Here is a 19,220-nt window from a genome sequence, read left to right as displayed (position 1 = left end):
CAATCAAATTTGAGCATACCTCCAAAATTTCACTAGAAGAAGTTTTTTGGATGACTAAATATCTTCAAATTGATCATCTTGACATCAAGATGCATGGACAAGGGAAAAGATTGGACTGCAAGTTTTAGAAATAGTATATTTTGTAAGGCATCGTTAATTTTCAAGATTTTCAAGTTTTTATAGATGTGTCGATTTACACTATTTTTGAAGCTTTAAATTTCATAAATAAATATAAAACTATATTTTAAGGCTGTCACAAAAATTTTCAATATTGAAACCACATTTCTCGATACTATTTGAAGGTAGGCTCTAATTTGATTGTTTAGAGCCTAGGCTCTATACAAACTGCACCCTTATCTATTTTATTTAGTTTTCTATTGCTCTATTTACTTGATTGCCTAATAGAATTGGAACCTGATAGATTAGCTTTTAAGGTTGTTTTGGAGGTGCATTTTAGAGATGCCTAGAAGGGGTGGGAAGGAGGATGGCTTTGTTGGTCAAGGTTTTTGGGATTGGATCAGGTACGAGGGTTTGAACCCTTAGATGTGGTGTGGTTCAATCATGTGGACAAGAAACTTTTTTTAAAGAAAAACAGTCGGATGAGCCACACCAAGTGCATTTACTACATATAACAAACTATTGGGCTAATTAAGAAAGGAAAATTGTTTCATAACATGCCCGTTGACTTACAAAATAAAACATGGACGTTACAAAATAAAACATAGACGTTATCTAAAGTGTATTGCCCATAATAAGATGAGGACGGAGCATAAAAAATACTAAAAAATTATATTTTTAATTCTAAACAGTTATTTATTTTTTATATTTATGATCGTCTTGGCCTAGATGATGAATCTACAAAAAGAAAATTAAAAAATATCTAAAATAAATTTTAGCAGGGGCCACATATGTACATACGACGACGTCGACTCATAGAAAACGCCATCCATTTAGAAATTTCCAAATACTTGACATCCTTTTTTTTGTTTTCCAATTTATTAGGCCGGATTGTTGTTCTAGACTGCCGATTGGCTATACAAACCGATTTTTCACAGAAACGATCTCGGTCACCAAATTGTATTTTTAAGCCTTGCATCTGACCAATGAACCGGTCGGCCCCATCCCGCCCGCTGGTACAAGCCACATCAAGTGCATTTCTAAGTTCCAACATATTACAAGCAATTGGGGTAATTAGTCATTTCCAAATGCTTTGTAACATTCTAGAAGCCCCTATTTGTTTTGGTCATGGTTCTATGACGTACTCAGCAATAGCTGCTCACTAGGTCTCACTCTCTAGACAGGTTTACCGTGGAGCTCTCATTTTAGTCCTGAAATTCGTAGTTCTGCATTCTGTCTCTACAACACCTGTGTTTCTTTCGCTTCCTTCTGCAACTGTGAGTTCTCTCCTTTTACTTCTCAAACTAACAATTTCAGTGTTTCTTTGTTGCTTTTGCTGGAGCTGCATTCTCTCTCTAACTGCTTGAGTGTTGCTCTATTAACCTAGCAATTTTTCTATTAAAAGGATTTGGAACTCTATATTTATCTTCAGATTGCTTATTGGTTCTGGGTTTTCTGTGCAGAGATTTATATCTTTTGTTCAGTTTGCCGGTTCCTCTGTTTCAAGCGGAGGCCTTCCGACTGAGACCCTCTCTTGTTAGGGTTTCTTCTATTAAGCCGTTGAGCCGAGTCTCCAGGAGTTTCAGAGGCCTTGTGGTCAAGGCAGCCACGGTTGTGGCCTCAAAGGTTGTTTCTCACCTCCATTTTTCCTTTTTATTATGCATAAGGATCCAAGGCTTTGCGTTTTGGGGTTTAGGATTTATAAATTGAAAAACGATTTTTGGTTCCCTCCTGCCTCCCCCATCTTTCAGTTTGTTGTTCTTTACTTAAAATTGATTTCCTTAACACTATCTCTCTGGTTAGTTTTAATATTTAGTCCTGTACGTTTTTGCATTCACTAGTTGATTAATGAATTGGATTGATGTATGTGTAGCTTGATATCTGACCGATTTGTTTATAGTTGTTTCTTTGATTTAGATGGATTCGGGATTTTTTGTAATTTTTTTCCTTTTTTGTTCTCTTTTCATGGGGTAGTAATCTGGTTCTAGCTGGGTTCCTAAAGTTTCTAACATCTAAAAAATGAAAATTATGATGAAAATATGTTATTCTTTCCTAGGGAGAAGATGAATTATTTGGCTATAGAGCTGAATGGATGGCCGAACCTTGCAATTTTGGGGCGTTCCCTTCTTGTATGTTTCCACGCTATTTACGGATGTAATTCTACAGGCCTACCCTTATAAACACATATTCCCTTGGAAATTTTGATCTTTTAACTACAAATATTAAGAAATGTTGTAATTATTTGAGAAATTACTAGAAAAAGGAATGAAAGTCTATTGTGAGATATGCATATTCATGCTTCTCTAGATTGGTATAAATGCAACCAGTGCCGAAGTGTTTGAGGTTCTGAGTTCATCAGCATTGGCTAATATGCTATGCTACATTCTGCTTTCGTTATGGTTCTTGTGCTTGGATATAGTTCTCCTTTAATTATAAGGAAAATGAAATATCGGTAATGTTACTGACAGAATTATATGGATGAATTGAGGACTTTGTTTATGTGTGCTGTTTGGATTCTGGTGTCCTCTGTGACAACTATGCAGATGTGCACTAGAAATGATTGTGAATTAAGCTATGATCTTAAAGTTTTGCTGTGTTCATTGCTATTGGATCGATGATTGCAAATGATGGCAGGCTAGATATTGGTTGCCAGCTTATATTCATTGTGCAAGATATTGTTTGAACTTTGAAGCAATTCTGGTCCATTTAAACTCTCTTGAATCTAGATATCAAGTGACATTCAAGTTCTAGATTTGTATCGGAATTGTAATAGGATCAGTGTGAAGTTTGAACGTTATTTTGGAAATTTGGTTGAATAAAATACACTATTATATGATTTGAGGTTAAATGTATCCATTTTAGTCTTTGGATGTTATATTGTCAAAATTTTCTTTAGATTATTTGATTTGGACGAAACGAGATATTTAGAGAGACAGGAAAGTAAATGATAAAAGCAACATTATGATTAGGACTCATTAATATGGAATGGGAGTGTATTGAGAGGGTGCCATCCCAATACATGTATAATATGCATGTACTGGGTTATGGCAAATATTTTATGTAAACTATTGCTGGTTATAGGTTATGTAAGTAAGAGATTTAAATATGCTGGTCTTTAAATGGCATTATGAGGATTATCATAGCTAGTTATGTCCTTGAGTTGGACGCAATATCTTCCTTAGCTGTTCTCTAAAAAGAAAAATCAAATGTCACTCGTAGGGTGTGATGTGGCAGATAGATGGTGCCTAGAGGGTTGTATTTTATTCATTAAATTATTGTCCCTTGTCCAATGACGAAACATGGCAAACATCACTTCTCATATGAAAGGTTTTAGTTGGATGGGAAGACATGCAATTACATTTGTAAGGGGCTTGTCAAATGACATGCCATTTGTATAAAGTTGCTTTATGCATGCTCAAATCAAAGGAGAGCCGAAAGTGTGGGATGCCCCGCTTAACTATCTTGGCCCTTGGTTTGATCATTTTATGGTGGATGTAATGCTTTCAACTTAAGGGTTTTGCGATCATAATTAAACCTTGGGTAAAATTTTAATTCTGATTTGAATTAGGGTTTCTTTAAGGGGATAATGCTGCTTTAAGCTCAATCTTCTGTATCATAGCTAATTGATGAGTTGAATGGCCAAGATCTTGACCATTCTTACCCCTTGGATGCCCTTAAGCAAGGGTCCATGTTTAATCACTAAGGAGCCTTCAAAACACTAGCCTCTATATACTATTTTTCTCCCACTTTTTTATAACATACTTGGAATTTTAAAAAGAGCGAGACCAGCCAAGAGTGGCACACCATCCTCCTTTTCTTTACATTGTGGTCAAAAGCCTTCGTAGAGAGAAGAGAGAGATCATTTTGAGTAGTCTATTGATACACAGCATTGCTTGAGGCTTATGCATGGTAGTCATGCATTGAAGTTTCAACTCCATCCACGTTTCATGTTCTTGCTGTAACTTCATCTCAAGAGCAAGGTAATTTGCTCGTCTTGAACTCAACTAGTTGGTTTGGCTCATGCATTTATGCCTACCTTGTTTCCCCACATGCTTTAGTTACTATACTCTATTTTGGCATAAATTAACCTAAGTTTCATTGAGAAATTTCTATCCTACATTTTCTGATATTTCTTTAGAGTACCATCAAGCTAAAGTGGGTTTTATCACATTAGGAACCTTAAATTTTCAAGCATTCATTATACCGAAATTTTCCCATAGGTATACTTGAGCATTGTACCACATCTCTTACTTCAAGCCTAGGCGTGCCACATCGATACTCTCACTCTTCTCTGTTTCAGCCCCTCATTTTGAGCATCGTAAATCTGAGTTTTATTGAGTATGGGTTTATGCTCCATAGTGTTTTTCCTTCCCTTTGATTGATTAAGTTTAGAGTCACGTTCTTGCACTATTAGTTGTCGACATACACAAGGGTGTAAGCAATAGTCGGTGGTAAACTCAATGTGTTGAACCCTTTTAATGGCTTCCATGATATTAGTTAAAGTGCACACATTTGGTTCATATTTTCATAAGAGGAGATTGATTGTTTTGCGTTTTGTTATTTCACATTTGTATTATTTAAGTTGCTCATAAAGCTTATGTTTATGTTGCTGTAATTTTATGTCATAATGATGTAATTTGATATTAGACTCAATCTCCAAGTGTTTAGTAGAGTGTGAATTGTCTTAGGACCAACTTCATGTAATTTGTAGTGATTCTATGTGAGGAAATGAGTGATTTGTATGCACATAAGGTGTGCTGTAAATTGTGTAATTGAGTTGTACTTTGGCATTGTATTTTTTAATTTTTTTTGTTTCGTACACCTTGAACTCATCCTCTATACTATCCATCAATTGGGCAACAATATAAAGATGAACTTCTACTCTGCTCTCAATTTAAGACCCGGCTTCCAGTGAGGCTATTTACGAGCGGAACGATGGCTTTCAGTGGGCATGGCTCCCGTCCTTTGGGAGTGCTTTGCAAAAGCAAACTCTTGAACGAGGGGTTTGACAAGACTTAACAAACCCACCCTCTAATTTTAATTGCTTTGACACTGCAAAGCAAAGCCCTTTAGAGTGCAGTGCGTTGACGTGTGCATAGCTTCTAAAGTGCAATGAGCAAGCCACCTAGCGGAGCGAGTTTAAAAGAGCTCATATGGCCGGTTCACCACAGACAATTGTTTACACTCCTTGTGTACGCCTACTATCGATAGCAGAAGATCGTGGGTCGGAGTTTAATCAATTAAAGGGAAGCAGCATATTGTGGAGCTTAAATACATGCAACATATTTATATGAAGGTGCTCAAATGTGAGGGGCTGAAGTGAAATAGGATGGGAGGAAGTATGTGGAACGCCTAGGAATAAAAAGAGAGGGGGAGATGAAATCTACTAGTCAGACATGCTCATGAGATAATTTTGATATAATGGAGGATCGGACATTTGAGGTTTTAAAGTGGTGGGAAACATTTCAACTTGTTTTTTGAAAATGTGATGTAGGAGAACTTGAAGAAACGAAGAAAAATCAGCAAGAAGCATACAATTTTGGAGAAACCCTAGGGTTTACTCCCACCTAGGGTTCAATCCTTAGGTTTCTTTTTACCAGACAAAGTATTTGTTTTCTTAAAGAAGAATACGTGAATGACTCTTCAGCCCATCCATGCACTTATTGATATTGAAAAATTATTGTTTTGGAATATTTGTCCATACAATTTAACTTTTGACCAAAAGGTCATAACTTAAATATAACTTGAAACTAAACTCCCTAATTTTAATTAAAATATCTAAAAAGTCCCTAACTGTTCAAGCAATGAAATAAATAAATAAAAACATTTGAAATAGCCTCAAATAACTAAAAAGAAACACCCAAACTATTTCTTGCTCTTTTTATTCTTCTTGGAAGCCCTTCTAGGGTTTTTATCCTCCAAATATGAGTGAAAATTAGGAGGAATCTGTCGCTCCCATAGAAATCCAAGCTTTAGACACAATTGAGGTGGGCATTGGTTGGGGATTGGGGAGTGAGTCAGAGATGAGCAGAAGTAGGCCACCAAGAAGTTTCCCTAGGGATTGGGGGGTCCAAATGAGGCTGTTCTGTCCCTGAAGAGGTAGAAATAAGGAGTCTTGAGTGTTGGAAAGGGTTGAGAAATCTTGAAATTCCACTTCAGAAAGAGGACTTCTCAAGATGGGTGGCTAACTGCCACCACCGTTTTCCAAGTAAGGCAAGGTTGTTGCTTTATGGTTATGTATGCCCAGCCCCCCAAGAGACTTCGGTTTGCACACGTTAGCCCATGAAATGAGATGAATTTTCCTATCCCCATTGCTTGACCACAAAAAAATTCCTCATGAGCTACGCCAAGTGGTAAGCCACCGAGGCTGGCATATGGAATAACGACATCAAAAATATAGGGATGCTCGATAGAGTGACTTTGATCAAAGTTAGACCACCAGCTAGGGATAAAGATCTTCTTTTCTACGCTGCTAGCCTACAGTCAAATTTATCTTTGATGTAGCTCCAAAGGTTTAGGTGCGGTTTCGCTAAATAGAAGGGGCAGTCCCGACTAGGATGAAGGCAAAACATCTTAGAAACAACCCAACTGGATGCTATAGAGCTCACTAAGGAAGGGTCCATAGCCACAGCGATCAACTTAGACTTAGCCATATTCACTCTAAGGCCTGTTGTCATCTCAAACATTTTGAGAAAAAGGTGGAGAGTGTCAAGTTATTGCTGGGAGATCTGGCAAAACAACAAAGTAGTATTAATTCGTAATTATTAGTTTATCAGAAATGCTCTTTGCATGTGATAATAATTACTAGTTTATTGGTAAACTAAAAAAATAATATTAATCCGTAATTATTATTATATAATATATACAATAAAATGGAGGCAGGTGTGGGGGATCCAACTTTTAAAAACAATACAAAAGAGGCTTCCTTTGGGTCTGGGCGCCTGCCTAGGCGGTCCGGAGCCCAAACCGCCTAGGCAGCCACCTATGCCTTTTTGAACATTGCCCAATACCAAATATGCAAAAATAGCAGCACTACATTTTATCAAATAGGGTTCCCAGCTTTTTGGCTACTAATTTCACTTTCTTCTAGCAGGGGAGAATCCTAGAGAAACTGCAAAGAAAGTTATCAAACGCACTCTAATGGATGAGAGGGTGGGTGGTTTCTTTTAAAGCCAAACTATATTAATACTTTTATGGGATTGGACTCTTTTTTTCCTTCTTCAAGTGCAACCCCATCTAATATTAATTCTAGGATTCTAAATTTTGGGGATGTGAACTCCCCAATCATGGATTAACCTAATAAGAAAGTTTTTTAATTTGATCCTCTATGCACTTAAAAAAATAATATCTCAAGATTAAATAGAGATCAATGTTCGTAAAATCGAACCAGAACGGTTAACCGAACATGGGCCCGAAAGCGATTTAACTGGCCTAACCGATAAACCGGCCGATTCAACCGTTATAACCAGGCAAGTCCCGAATGATCAAAAAATGTTGAAAAAAAATAAAAAGGATACAAAAAAAATCTACTAAAATATGAAAAGCATATAAGAATGTGATTAAAACAAAACACACTCAAATAAAGTTGAAAATTAATGAAAAAATGAATTTTAACAAATCGATTTTTGCCTAGGGGCATTTTTAAAATTTTCTAAAAAAGATGCGAAAATATGAAAGTGATTATCAATGACTTAATTTTTTTAATCTTTACCATAATGTAATGAATATTAAAATAGTGGTAAAAAATTTGACTTAACTAACTCTTTTTTTAAAAGAAAATGATGAAAAAATTAAGTTATATATAATATAAGCCCTTCTTTTTGTCAACTAAATAGTAAATGGTGTATTGGTTAGTGGGTCTAATAATAAAGAACTTTCTTACTAGAAGTTTTCTAGTTCAATTCTATTGGGCAGGTAAATTTTTTTAGCAGTTAAATTTTTTGAACTTTCGAAATGAAGGAGGTAAATTACGGCGGGATTTGAACCTTGATTCACTTAAAAGGCAATCCTCAACGCTAACAAATAATCCATTCTAAAAAAATTGATATAAGTTTAAAGTAGTATTCTATTTAACTTTTAAAATACTGGTTGATTACCAAAACAGCCCAAAATCGGAACGGCCACTGACCGGTTCCTATCTAATCGGGCAGTTAGCGGTTAGATCGGCTGGTTTTGCGAACACTGATAGAAGTTGACTAATTATTAGGTGGTGAGATCAAGTGTTAGATTAAATTTTAAAATCTCCCTTTTGATAATAATCATCTATTGATTCTTAGATAGTTCCTAAAATTTTAGATTGGAAAAAGCTTCTCAAGTAGATCTTCAAACCAACGGACTAAATGCACATGATGCTCTCGAGAGAGCATAACACATGACTTGCTTTTAAATATGCATCATTTAAATACGCGGTACGAGTCTTCTCACTTTCTCTCTATATGTATGGAAGCCCACGCTTCTGCTTCTCTCTCCTTTGTTACTAACGTTTGTTTTTCTCTCTCTTTCTCTCTTCAAACACTAACCCCCATTTTTGTCACAAGCTATTCTCATTTACTGTCTGAAGCCCTAAACCCATCGATGTGCCCTCTCTCTTCTGAGTCCTAGACTTTTCCAGGTATGGCTTTTTTGTTTCTCTCTTTTTCCCCTTTCATTTTCTTCTTGTTAGGTTTATCGATTTGGTGGATAGGTGGACTTGACATTTACTGATATTTATCAGTACATATGATATATAGTGCTATTTATCAGTAAATATGATATATAGTGATATTTATCAATAACTATAGTACTTATGGAATTTTCATCAGAAAAAATTGATATTTTCACTATATTTTTTTGCTGTATCGGAACATTACTGTGATGATAATGTTATACAACAGGTTTTGTTGCTTTTTGATACAGTAGTCTAGTTTTCCCTGCATTCTACTAATACTTATAGGGAAAAAGAAATGAATTTTTTGATATTCAGGAGTATGAGAAATTGATTAATACTGGTATTTATTAGAACATGATCAATCTAATATTTATTAAAGCATATTTTTAATGAATTTGCAAATATTTATTATGAATATGGAAATCTATTGATATTTACTCTTATTTATTAGTAATAATGCTATTTATAAATAAGCATCAGTAAAAATGATATTTTTAATAATACAGCAACACAGTAAAACAATAAAATATTCCCTTGCAAAATTGATATTTGTTTGGAATTATATTATTAACTAATGTGTGAGTAAATCAGTAAAGTTGATACTTAGTAATATTGTCACTGGTCTTTAATAGTAAATTTGATGATATTATCAGTAAATTTTAGAAGTAGCTCACATTATCAAATAAATTTATTATGATTTTAAAAAAATCAACACATAAATTAATGTATATATAATATATTCTTCGCATTTATGACATGAAGCCTTGATTGCCATACTGGATAGGTTCGCCCCTCTTAGGGGTGCTTATATGTGATATGTCTTAGGTTTGAATCCTCATTTTCATCTCATGTTTTCTTTATGCTAAAAAAAAAGAAAGTAGTATAACATAGATATATAACTAGCCTGCCACTTTTATTGATAAAATAATTGTTGATGTGTTGGATAGTGCATGCGCTCTTAATACTCTTTATTCGTTATGTTGAAAAACAAAAAAATTCGTATAACAATAAATATATAATTAGCCTTCCACTTTTGTTGATTGGGTAGCGTGTGCTCTTAAATACTCTTTATAATAGGTCTTGGGTTCAAATTCACTTCTCAAACCTTTTTTTTTTACCTGTTTTCTCTTAAAGAAAAAAAACAAAAAACAAGGCAATGATAGTATAGGGATTCGAACCCTCACCATAATGGGCAACAAGAATGCACACTACCCAGCACACTACTCGAGTGTTCTGTCTTCAAGTTGGCGCATTATTATATATAAACATTAAGAACGTGTGTCTAGTGTGCTTGAGTTACTTGACTGAGTTTGAGTAGACCCTTTTGAGTATCGAAACACTATTGTCAAAAAATACTAATATTATTTGTGCTTATGCTAATTTTTTACTAACATTTATCAATAAATATCAATAAATTCACGATAGTTTTTTTTACTGCTATTTGTTAGTAACGTTACTCATAAATCGCTTCATATGAGATTTATGGATGTGTAATTTATACAGTGGGAGGTGCTGATCAGTTCCCTTTGACTATCGTGTGTGTTTATGTAATACATATTTTGTTAATGCATAAAATTGGCTTGTGTTTGTTTGAATGTTTCAATATTGCTTTTTGTTTTGGTTTTATTTCCTTTAAGATAATTTGCTTTTGATACAAGGAAGTCAGTTATTATAAAAGTTGGATGTGAAATTGGGTTGTTGAGGATATGTCGTTTATTAAACGCATAGTCCAAAATAAAATTTCTCAAGTATTGTGATACACTTCAATAGATTGAGTTTTACATCCAATGAATAAAAATGATTGCGACCTCCTTGTACCTAAAGTGAGTATTCTTAGTGTGCAACCTCTTTACCTTATTATTAAACTTCGCTTTAGTTTACACTGCTATTATTTTTGGTACTTATTATCTTTCCCTTTATTTGTTTACTTGCAGTTGGACCATATTGTGGTTGGCAGCATAATAGTTGATAAAAGACTGGTATGATGGATGGATGGTGTTGGAGAGATGTGTGGCCTTTCAAGACATGAAAGGATCCAGAGGTAGGTTTCCCTCACTCTCCAATGTTGTCCATCCATCTTATCAATGGTGTTAGGCTGGTCTCTACTAAGGGTGGCAATGGCCTGGGTGGCCTAGCCCAGCCCAACACATACTTTTTTCATATTTATTTATTATTATTAGTTTTTTTTACTTTGTTAGCCTTTAATTTTATATTATGTGGCTCGGCTTGGATAGAGCCAGGGCCAGCTCTCAGGGGAATAACGCTGGGCAAGGGCCGGAGTTGACCCAACTTGGTGCCAGACCTTGTTCCTTGTTAGGTACATTTGAATCTACTTTATCATTCCTCTAAGACTAATATATGTTTTTTTATATTATGAAATGGAACCTTAATATAAGATTGTAGTATTTATAGTTCAAATTATATTTACTTGTATTAATTATATACTTGATTTGTAGGGTTTACACTAAAGCATTGGCGGTATTGGAAAATAGGTATGTTGTAAATACTCTCAATCAGTGCATATTTGACAATATTTTTGTTAACATGAAAATAGTATCTCATCACTCAACTGTATAATATTATATTATAAAGATGTGTAAAATATAAACTTAATTCGGAAAAATATATATAGAATTCTAGAAAAATTGATAGGAAGATATGTGGATATAGAAAAATCTGTAGAGATTGACCGATTAAAGAGATATATGAGAGTAACTCGCTTATGAAAAGTTTTTAATGATGCCATATAGTTTTTACTAAGAGGGAGCAACTCTCAAATACCAAGAATAGACGTAGGGTCTCATATATGCTTTGAGAGGAAAGTGCTGGCATTGACAAATTTTTTAATAGTCTAAAGTAGATAACTAAATGTCTTTATTTTAAAATTCATTGACACCTAATCTGATTCAGACATTCTTTAGTATATAAAATTCTTTTATGAAAATAGAATAACGAAATCTTAAAAGAGAATAAAGAAGATCATAAGAGTTAGGGAAGGGAGTTCTTCACCTCTGTCTTTAAGGTGGCTAATTCTCAAGCTATACTCTCCCTAATGTACTGTCTGTTTTGCTTGCATTTTTTCTTGTGTTTTATGCTTAGGATTGTGAGTTTTTTTGGGATGCTAATATGAAATACTTTTTGAGATTTGTTTTAGTGACTAGGCTACGATTATTTATTCAAAGTCAATTTGATATTAATTTGTTTAAATTTGTATCATTTTGATTGTAATTTAAATCAATTTGATATCAATTTGTATCGATTTGATATCAATTTGTATCAATTTGCATCCAGTGTTTCAAAAAAAGCTAGGTGGCTCCTAAGCGGCCAGGGGGCTCCAGGTCACCCAGCTCCTAGGCAGTCGCTCAGAACCTGGGTGACCCTCTAGAAAGAAAAATGTCCAGTATGTTACATATTCCTATCCGATTATCCATATTCCACACTCCATACATGGTTAAGACTTCAAGTTTACAAACCAAAGTTAAAAAACCAAACCAGTGAACCACAAATCCACAATACACAACCAAGATGAGGAAAGTAAAAATGAAAGAATTATAGTATATAGACTTGAAGACTCGAAAGAATCTTCAATCATCATTCACCACTCATCATGAGAAGAAGTAGGGTCAGCTGCATTTGCATCATATGCATCGGAATCCAAGTCATCATCATCGGAATGATGTCCCTTCTCGACATAATGGTTGTCCTCCTCTATCTCTTCTGAATCTGTCTTTGCTTCTTCCTTTTCCTCCACCCTTGTCCTCTGGGAAGAAGATCTAGTGGTCCTATTAGGGTCGGCTGATGTACCTGAGGCCTCCATGACCATATCCCATATCAATCCTTCATGTCCCTTGACCTGATCATCATCAACCAACCTCTTCGTAGAATTGTCCATATTTTTCGATATGAGGGAGTCTCTGGCATCTCTCTCGGCAAACTTGTCCGTTTCAAGTATCGATTATACTTGACATAAACTAGATCATTGAGCCTCCTGGATTCAAGCATGTTCCTTTTCTTTGTATGAATCTAACAAAATCAAATGAAATTAATTAATATAAATAATTAAATACATAATAGTAATGCATGACATAGAATACTAAAGTACTGAATTACTCGTATTGTAATGCAAATTACCATCTCAAAAGTACTCAAATTTTGCTCACAGCCGGACGAGGTAGTGGTTAGGCTTAAGATCCCAATGACCAATCTTTGTAAATTTGGAGCACTACACGCATGTTGGCTTCACCAATTGGCTGCAAAAATGCAAATTGATTTTGAATTACAAATTTACAATTGTTAATTATATATAAAATATTAAGAGTTAAGACATGGAATACTTTTTGTTGAGAGAAATTTAACATTGTATTACTGGGGTTTTGTGTACAAGAATTTGTAAGTCCGAGTTCACTTGCTAGGGGTGAATCGGTAAAAAACTGTGAGCGTATCATATACAAAAGGGGCTTATAGGCTCCGCCCGATTTAGAAGATTTACATGAGACTTTCAAAAATTGCAAAAAATACAGGAGGCCTAAATTGCCAATTAAAATGCTATGTTGAAGGGCTATGCCAAAGGTCCTATGCAAAAAAGGAGTCGACCCCGGCTTGATCTTGTGCTTGTAAACTAGCTCCCTCTTTTGTCAAGCGATCTGTGAAGCCGTTGGATGTCCATTTCCCTGCAAATATGGTCAATCTCATCAAAGATAGTGTTTAGGTACCATGGCAGAGAAGCGGTCCTACTGGCCCATGAGAGAACATTTTTTGAATCTCCTTCTATGATGAGGTGAAAGCCCCAAGAGCGGTTAAACTTTTTTATCCGCATTATGTGCATCATTGATACCAAGATGCTCTAAGAATGTAAGCAGTACATTGCCTTGGTGGTCCCTAAATACCCCCCCCAGCTCCGGTCGGGCCAGGATTCCCAAAGGAGCATCCATCAAAATTAAATTTAATGGTTCCTTGTGGTGGTGGTTGCCAAGAACTAGACCTTTTTGCCTGTTGTGGACAGTGATGTAGTATATTTTCCATGGGGGAAAGAACAAGTTTCTGGGTATACCCGAGTAGACTTTGTGATTTGAGGCCCAGAAAGAAACAATGGAAATGGTCTTGTGCAAGAGTGTTGAAACTTGTAGTTTTGAACCTTGGAAAATTCTGTTGTTTCTTTCCATCCAAATGGTCCATAAAGTTGCCGCTAAGGTAGCCTTCCAAAGGACTCTACCAGCCTTCGGTCATTGAGAATGTAGATCATAAGCGATGAGTGCTTTGACTATAGGGGGAGTGACATTCTATGCCGAAGAGTTGCAAAAGGTTTCCCCAAAATTCAGAGGAGAAGTCACAGTGTATAAATAAGTGGGGATTAGACTCTTCCTCATGTTGGCATGATGCGCATCCATTAGGGATAGGAATCCCTCTCTTTTGGAGTTGGTCCGTAGTGAGGGCTCTGTGAGAGAAAGCAAGCCAGTTGAATGTTTGGACCTTAGGTGGGGCGATGGAAGATCATATTTTCGCTGCCACCGAGATGGGATTACGCGGAAAGGTGGGAGGCTGAGAAAGGACAATCGAGAACGTACCTGATGGAGTGGGTGTCCAGACCATAGTGTCTCTCCCTTGGTTAGGAATAAAGAGAGAGTGAAGACCTGTAATGAGCAATTGAACTTGGTTGATCTCCTCTTTTGTTAGGTTCCTCCGAAAGGATGGGTTCCAGACTCTTCGCTCTCCTGTTAGGACCAATTCCTCGGCCACTGTTGAATCCTTGTTAGTGGTCAGCGAGTACAGGGCAGGGAAAACATCCCATAGAGGTGAAGAGCCTATCCATAAGTCTGAACGGAATCTCACTCGGGAACCTTCTATGGGGTGAAGTCTAACGTATTTTTTGAAGTGAGACAAGACCGAAGAGAAAGATTTCCATGCTCTTGAGGCATTATGTCTCTGGCTTCTATCTGGCACCCAAACTCCATTAGGTATCCTGTATTTGTTTCTTAGGACTTGAGCTCAAAGAGAGTCCGACTGGGTTGCTAGACGACGCCACCACTTGCCTAATAGGGCGAGGTTATGTTTTCTGAGTATCCTGATTCCTAGACCTCCCTGATTTTTTGGAAGACAAATGTTATCCCAAGCAACAAGGTGGAATTTTGTCTTCTCAGCTTGTCCCGACCATATGAAATTTCTCATGAGGTGGTCTAAACGGTTTACCACTTGAGCAGGCATATGAAAGAGGGACATGAGGTAAACTGGGGAGTTAGATAAGGTAGCTTTAATCAGGGTCGACCTCCCTGCCATAGAGAGGAGTCTACCTTTCCAACCTGCCAAGCGTCTGTCAACCCTATCTAGGACTTGGGACCATTGTCTTTTTTTGGGTTTGCTAAGTCCAAGGGGAAGACCTAAGTAGGTAGTAGGGAGATACTCCACTTTACATTCCCAGTTTGGAATAAGCGCTCTAATCTCTACATTTGAAATTGCTACTCCCATCATTTTTTATTTTTCCATGTTGACTTTGAAGCCTGTTGCTTTGGAAGCATTTGAGGAAAAGATTAAATGAATCCACTTCATTTGAAGTAGCGTCCAAGAACACCAAATTGTCATCCGCATACTGCAGATGGGACACTGTTGGGCCGTTTCTACTGCTCCTGAAGCCGGAGAGCAGTCATGCCTGGAACACCCGGGAAGTAGAACGACTAAAAGCTTCCGCAGCTATTGCGAACAGGAAGGGAGAGAGAGGGTCACACTGACGGAGATTCCTAGAGGATGAGAAGAATCCTTTCGGGATTCCATTTATTTGGATTGAGAAATGAGGGTGTGAGTAGCACCCTCTCATCCACATCCTCCAACGGTTTCGGAAACCCATTCTGGTCATAGTCTTCTCTAGGATTGACCAGTCGACATGGTCATAAGCGTTTTCCCAGTCAATTTTGAAAATGAGGCCAGGCTTTTTGTCTAGATGTCTTGTATGGATGCATTCATGGCCACTAAAGCCCCGTCAAGAATCTGTCTATCTTTGATGACTGCAGTTTGGGAAGGAGAAATGATGGAGGGGAGGACTTGTTGAAGCCTAGAGGCTAGGACTTTGGCAAGAATTTTGTAGGTAGAGTTCAAAAGACATAGAATAATAGAATTATAAAATTATAGATTATGGAAAACAAACTACGAATGTTATGAAATGAAATTTGAACTTGAGGAACTTAAGAATATTGTTACCTGAATCAATTGTGGTCTTTTGCCTCATCTCCATTGGACTTCCAAATGACTTTAATGCGCACTTGTCACTTATCAACTCATCAGCACATATAACATCTTGGATATTCGGATTAGGGACTAGTACATCTACACAACTTATTAAATATAGTCATAATTGTATCATTTGTGTCTATCCCTATTAACATAAAAAAAGCTGGGTTCAAAACATAACCAGCTTCATGCAATGATCGATGTTGTTGCGTATTCCACTTCTCATCAATAATCTCCCAAATAGGCTCATTGTGGCTCACATCATCATCTAAATTTTGGGCTATCTCTCTATTGTATCTCTCCATAGCCTCATATATGTAGCCCATAGAAGCTTTGTCACTATCAACGATTGGAAGGACTTTGACAAGAGGAAAAAATACCTTAAGAGCACCTGATCATTGGACCACCTCCATGCTCTCCAACTCATCTGAGGTGAACATATGCCTCAACTGGACTCTCATTGAATGTATGTCTTAAGTACCAGGTCGCAAATCTCGTGACCCCAGGCCTCACAATCCCTTTCTTCTTTGTAAATCTATGTATCATGCTGAGGGTGAGAGTGTGGCTATAAATGAAATTCGTAACTGACTTTGCCTTCACTTCACTTGAAATTTCGCTCAGACCACCAAGAGCTTCAAGCATGAGGTCTATACAATGTGCTGTGCATGGTGTCCAAACGATTCTAGAGTAAGCTATGCCCAACAAATTAGCAGCAACAACATTAGGAGCAGCATTGTCTGTGATAACCTGTATAGCATGATGTTCCCCAACCTCCTTGACTCCCTTCTCCATAATTCTGAATATGTAATGGGCATCATGGCTATAATCAGAGCCATCAATAGACCTAAAAAACAGTCCCTAAAGGACAATTCACAAGCAAATTCATTTGGCTTCTTCTCCTCCTATCACTCCAAGTATCGATCATGAGAGAGGCTCCATACTGAGCCCATGCATCCTTCTTAACATCAACAAGCTCCTTTGTGATACTCACTTCTTTTTTAAAAAAAAGACTTCGAAAGCCCTATGCGTTGGGGGTTTCATCCCTGGCCCAAATTCACCAATTGCCTCTACGGGTCGATCCTGCTTAGACGAGCAGTATTGAAAGAGAAAACCCAAGCATGCTCTCTCCATTGAGTTTCTCTAAGAAAATCCAAAATCTGTTTCTCTCGAGGCCACAATAACAACCAAACCAAATGCGTAAAACATCTAGACCAATCAAACCTCTATGGCCCCAAAAATCAGGGAGTATAAAGAAGCAAGAGAGAAACATAAGTGGTATTGAGAGAAAGAAAAGAGTGTGTGACTTGGTAAGAAGGTTGTTCTTAGCTTCGGGCTTTCGTCCCTTTATCCATCATAAATTTGGTTCATTTGGCGTTAACCAACGAACACAAGATGTGTTTCCGTGAAAACTTGGAAAAGCATGGGGAGAGAGAGAGAGAGAGAGAGAGAGAGAGAGAGAGAGAGAGAGCAAAATGGATGGCAAGAGAAAGAGCAGAAAAAACTAGTACCAATGGTAGAGAGAAAAAGAATATAAAAAGATGGCAGCTTGGAAGTGAGACCGGTTATGATGGAGTAACCATGAGATGGAACTTTTCCTCGTTTAGACGAGGTATTTAGTTACATTATATATATAGTTTAGTGCTAGCCATCCATGCAAATGCAACAGCCGTAAAGCAGGAGACATAAATTTGCTATAAGAAGAAGATTTTCCCTTATAATAAAATGGAGATTGTTTTGGGATAAGAATATTTTGTTTTTCACCTTGTAGGGAAACATGGGACTATCAAATAGGGAGCTCACTAATTGAAAGTATGGGAAGATCAAATAGGAGGCTTATAGATTGAAAGAGATACCGGAGGAAGTAATTGAAAAAATATTATTCCCTAAATAGATTCATATACAGTTCCATATTTTTACATTACATTGCATTTTTTGGTCTTTTCTCCATCCATTACTCTCTTTATGACCTCATGCATTCGATAAATATTGGTCCTTTATTTATTTCTTACTCATCACTGTTGGAGATATTAATAGCGTTGATGGTTATGTAGAACTCAAAAAGCTCACATACATCATAAGTAAACATGATCCCTCCAGGCAAGTATAATATTTTGACATTTTCATGTTAGGATGATCTTATGTTTCTAAATTGTTTTTTATATACCTCTCGATAAATTTAATGCTGATTAGAAATATGCTGTGTATGTTTGTTTTTCAGCGCATATCAAATCTTGCAACATCCCTTTTTTTGAGATGATTGGAAGCGATTGCACTTCCTTGTAGAGCTCTACGGTCAACTTGATAGATATGGTAAGATGGCTTTGGATCAGAATCCTTGAAAAGTACTCAAAAGAGCACATGTGGAGCACGGTGGTATAAAAAATATAAATGGGATTGTCATTTGAAACCGGAGATGCTCATGGCAGTGCAACAACTAGAGGCGGCAAAATGTAAAAAGCATAAGCAGAGATCTGTTTATGATTTTAAGTTGCTATCCGATCTCCTAAGTTTTATTTGGAACGTATATGTCCATTTTAGTGATCGACAACAAAACATCAAGGTAATGGGTACATTTAGTTCTAAATAATTTATTATGCTATTAGTATTTAGCCCATTTGTATATATAAGGAAATGAAAACTACCTAGTTTCTCATATGTTATATTTAATGTACCGTGCAGAAATTCTTTTCCAATTGTTGCACTGAGATATACAAACCATTTGAAGATATATTTCCAAAGCTCTTTATGAAAATGCATGGATTTGCCCATCAACAAAGATACCATACGGAGGACCAGTTTAAGATATTTTTTGGCAAGGCCATGACTTAGGTATGTATGGTACATGGCAGTTTGGGATGGTAGGTTGCAACTCTTTTAGTTATGGACCATGGGAAGGCTACCTCACCTCTTTTTGTAGTTGTAAGCTGGCTGGTTTGACATTTCGTTTACTTTCATGTACTTGAAGGCTTCACTCTTCATTTTATTTTTTAATTTTGTTTATCTACTTCATGATCACCAGGATTATAGGTTGCATTATGTAAGAACAATGCTCTTTCATATAGACTGGTTTGATTCTATTTGGTTTTTGTACCACTTTCTTTTGATATTTCTCTTATGATTATGTTATAAATGGTTCGCTTGGTTTATGTAGCTAGTTGGGTCCATAGTTGTATAAGCCCAAGTGAATGCCTAAGCTGATTGCCCTGCCTTTGATCCATGTGAGTGTATTGGGGATGGC

At 36.6% G+C, this 19,220-nt stretch overlaps 1 long non-coding RNA gene across 12 annotated transcripts; it reads left to right on the top strand.

Annotated features, from left to right (window-relative positions):
• The first annotated feature begins 1,001 nt into the window (after positions 1 to 1,001).
• Positions 1,002 to 19,057, top strand: LOC105420465 (uncharacterized). Of its 12 annotated transcripts, XR_016045315.1 has the most exons (10): positions 1,204 to 1,394; positions 1,581 to 1,743; positions 8,413 to 8,525; positions 8,655 to 8,728; positions 10,699 to 10,805; positions 10,999 to 11,081; positions 11,221 to 11,256; positions 18,001 to 18,079; positions 18,201 to 18,542; positions 18,662 to 19,057. It is a non-coding gene; the product is annotated as an uncharacterized LOC105420465 (long non-coding RNA). The 12 variants fall into 12 exon arrangements; XR_016045313.1 differs by lacking the exons at positions 8,413 to 8,525; positions 8,655 to 8,728 and adding an exon at positions 1,002 to 1,187 and having other exon boundaries at positions 1,302 to 1,394; XR_016045322.1 differs by lacking the exons at positions 8,413 to 8,525; positions 18,001 to 18,079 and adding an exon at positions 1,002 to 1,187 and having other exon boundaries at positions 1,302 to 1,394.
• The last annotated feature ends 163 nt before the right edge of the window (positions 19,058 to 19,220 follow it).

This window comes from Amborella trichopoda, chromosome 12 (assembly GCF_054954075.1).
Source record: "Amborella trichopoda isolate Santa Cruz 75 chromosome 12, AtrichopodaSantaCruz75HAP2 v2.0, whole genome shotgun sequence".
Lineage (NCBI taxonomy): Eukaryota > Viridiplantae > Streptophyta > Magnoliopsida > Amborellales > Amborellaceae > Amborella > Amborella trichopoda.
The sequence above is the reverse complement of the archived record's forward strand: the minus strand, read 5'-3'. Positions and strand labels throughout refer to the sequence as shown.